Below are 3,844 nucleotides of genomic sequence, written 5' to 3'. Positions count from 1 at the left end.
CTACATGCACACAGTCTCCCAGTCAAGTCCTATCATCCTCACTCAACTCAGTCACATCTCTCCGTATCCCTGAGATAGTTGTCCTAGTAAATCAGCAGCCCACCCCACCCCACCACATCCCGTCCCAAAACACCAGAGGTATTCCTCGAAAGTCCCACACCCTTACCTGAGCAGTGTGTTCAGGAGGGAAAGGAGCTCAGTCAGAATCACTGCCTGCCCGTCCAGCAGACTCACTCCTCTGTCTTAAATCCATCCATACTTTGAAGCCAGGGATTCCCCGCCTGAAATTCCAGCACCAGATAAGCGGAACAGTGCACAAAAGGGGGCAAAAAAAATGTGTTTCTCCCCCCCCTCCTCCTCTCCGTATTCTCTCCTGTGGACCCCCCGCTGCTCAGTTCCTTTTGAAATCCTTGGCAACCACAGTAGTCACCACCAACAAAACACCCAGGGGTCTGTGTCAAACACTTCCCAGGATTTGAGGTGATGGGAGGCTGATCATGTCAGTGTTGTATCGGCCACATGCGCACAAAAAAAAAAGATCTCCTGTCCTCTCCTTCCTTCAGTCCGTGTCTCTCCTGCGTCTGTAGAACTCCTTATGGTGTGATCACAGGGAGCTGATTTACCTCCTTTCACTTGTCAGCTCCAGTGGAACGACTGCTCTGTCCGCTCTTGGCTGCATCCCCCCATTGAGAAGCTGTGCTGATAGTGTGAGCCTCAGTCCTCCTCTCTCCAACGCACTAAGTAGAGAGTCTGTGTCAGGGAGGCAGAGCGAGTGTGTGAGTGAGCGTGTGTGTGTGTGTGTGTGTGTATTACAATGTAGCCCAGCTGGAGAGAGAGAGAGAGAGAGAGAGAGAGAGAGAGAGAGAGTCAGATCACATGTCTTAAAGCAAGACTGCCCACTTCTGCATCAAGACTGCTTTATTAACCCACCCCTCTTTACATCCCAGCCTTTCACTCTATTCCATGACGTGCCAACGTGCGAGTATAGCCTTCAGCTCACTTGTGAATGTCTCTGAGTGTATCCATCTGCGCATGTATATGTGTGCGAGTTGGAGAGTGTGTGCAGGGAGGCTGACTGAATGTGCCTCTTTTAGTCATTGCCCGCCAGCAATTTGAAGGCTGAGAGTGAAATATGCTCCAAGCACAGCACTTTTAATAGAAAGGCAGTGTGTCTCATCAGAGCGCCACAATCAACCATATTATCTATGACGAGCTGGCTGAGCTCTTCTTAGCTGTTGTTGTGGCGATGAGCTGGGATTTGTTTTGTTTGGGTCGGCAGCGAGATGCCTGAAAGAGCCCGCCAGCATCCTTCCGTCACATGCTCCCAAACTGAACCTGAGCGACATCCATTGTCTTTTGCGTGGGTGTGTGCGCCCATGTTTGTTTCCGCTGTGCTTGAGCCATGCAGGCAGGTGTAAAGCGACCAGTGTTGTCTGTTTGGAGTATGTTTTCCTCCAACACATTACCTTCCATGTGGAGGAGCTTCCCTTTAAGTCATTATATTGTTAACCAGAGATTTACAGTATATGCCAATCCCACGCACCTGCCATGGCTGACTCACTCACAGTCTGACATTTCACAGAAAAACAAACCTTATGCTACTCACAACAATACACAGCTGAGGGGCTAAATAAGCTGGCAGACGGCGAGGATAGTGTTGGTACTGTGGGGGAGTACAGACAGATGAACCTGATGATAAATATCTGTAAAAAAAAAACTTTGTCTCAGAGCTGTAGCTATGTTTTGTGTGAGTCCTATTGAGCCACAGTGCAACATTATCAGCTTCCTGGTTGTTGTTATGCAGTTATCTAGTGCAGTAGGTAGAATGTTTGAGATGGTAAATAAGCCCATTCAATTGCTGTGTCACTGTGCCATGCCAAAGGGCATCATGGGACATCTCTGCTGCTGCTTTCACCTCTGCTTGTTTTTTATATGCCTTAGGATTTCACATCCAAATGTGCACAGCCCCACAGAGTTATAGTCTGCAGGGGAGCAAGGCGCTGAATGTAGAGAAACACAATGTAAAGTGGAGGAGGAGATGTCGAAAACTTGGTTTACAAATAGGACTGGTGAGGTTGTTATTTTCGTTTTAAGCCGTGTTGATTTGTTTTGGTCTTTTTGGACTGCGTCATTTGTATTCACATAGTTCTGTAATAATCTATTGCAAATGCCGTTTTGAATAGCCGAGCTGCCATCTGGATCCCAGTTGGGTTAAAGCACGCCACATGTTAGGTGACCAAATTCACATTAAGCGGGAACTGCAGAGTAATTACCACATTGATTAGTGCTTCTACTCTGTCAAGCTATATTTGCACAGAATGGCTTGATTACCAATAAATAGGATTATTTGTGTTTGTGCATAGTTGTTGATGTTTTCTTTTGTAAGGAGCATTAATAGCATGCACGCTTAAATTTCATTTTGTCTTCAGAGTTTAATGTCTCTGTGATCTGTCCCGTTGGACTGAGATGAAGGCGTGAAATGAAACAGGCCCGCAAACATGCCTCAGAGGAGAACTTACAATTGAAGGCATCCAATTACTAACTGTTCCTTTCAGCAATGTGCTGTACCAACACATGTCTCCTGTTTGTATCTTCATTTTTTTTTCCTTTTGTTGATTTGTTGAGGTCTCCTGTTTTTTCATTGTGACACAGTGTGAGTCTGTGTTGGGAGAATGGACTGGGACAACAGAATTTCACAGTAATTCTGGATTGTTGTTGTGGTCCCCCACTGTCCTGTCTCCCTTCTCAGGGGCTTCCATCATTTCCAAACAGCTGTCGCTGCAGCCCATGCCAAGACATAACCACAACCGACCAATCACTGGCCAACTCTGTGTTTGGATCTGGGCAGCCCTGTTAAACAGCAGGGTTTGCCATGTCGCTTTTTTCACTCTCTGTCTTTCTTCCCATTCTGTCATTCTCTGTCTTTCTGTCCCTCCCTCTGGCTAATAAAATTCTTCCTTCCAGTGCAGCCAACAAGCTTCAATATGCAGCTGCTAGCAGTACCGAAATACCATTTTAAAATCCCCCCCATCCCCTCCCCCCCAGCTGCTTTCTGCTTTCCTTTAAAAAAAAATGAGCCCTTGTCCACTATTATTCCTACATACGTCTCAACTTTTCTCACTGGAGCAAACCAAGCATTTCTTCATCTGATGATGGGAATTGTTGTGTTAGTAAACCTACTCTCCATAGACACTCGCTCCATAAAACATTCTATCAGAGAAAATAGGTAGAGTGACAGAGGGAGGCAGAGACAGGAGGAGAGAAAGAAAATAGCAAGAAAGATTAAGGCTGGGGGAGAAAATTCATTTGGAAATAGTATGCAGCGGCAACTCTTGTTCAGTGGTGGATGGAGAAGGGAAGAAGATGATTAATGAAAATAGGTAGCCTGATCGGTAGAAATAATTTATTTCACATTTATCAGAGTCTCCTTTTTCCTGCTTATGCTCACAGGTGTTCATTACCGAGGGGACCCGGCTTTGAGGATATTGTCGATTTGTAACAGTGGAATTTTATGTATGAAAGGTAAGGTTGGTGGATATACAGTTCTCCACACATAAACCTCTCAGGCTTTACCTTCAGCCTTTCTCCACTGTCAGCAGATCCTGGGAGAATACAGGCGTGCATGTCAGTGCGAACCCTTAAAAGAAAACACAAAAGCAAATTGTTATTTCAAAGCCATAAAAATAAATGATTTTTGCTGTCGCATTCCTAATTACTCTCTCATTTTCATCATGAGGCCAATTCAAGTCAGTCAGTCACTGACACTGTTCACTCTTTTTTAATTGGGCCATTTTGATTTCACTGGTGTTGATGTTTATATTCAGAAGCAAAAGCAGAAATATTA

Source organism: Anoplopoma fimbria, chromosome 17, assembly GCF_027596085.1.
Source record: "Anoplopoma fimbria isolate UVic2021 breed Golden Eagle Sablefish chromosome 17, Afim_UVic_2022, whole genome shotgun sequence".
Lineage (NCBI taxonomy): Eukaryota > Metazoa > Chordata > Actinopteri > Perciformes > Anoplopomatidae > Anoplopoma > Anoplopoma fimbria.
This window is presented reverse-complemented; position numbering follows the sequence as displayed.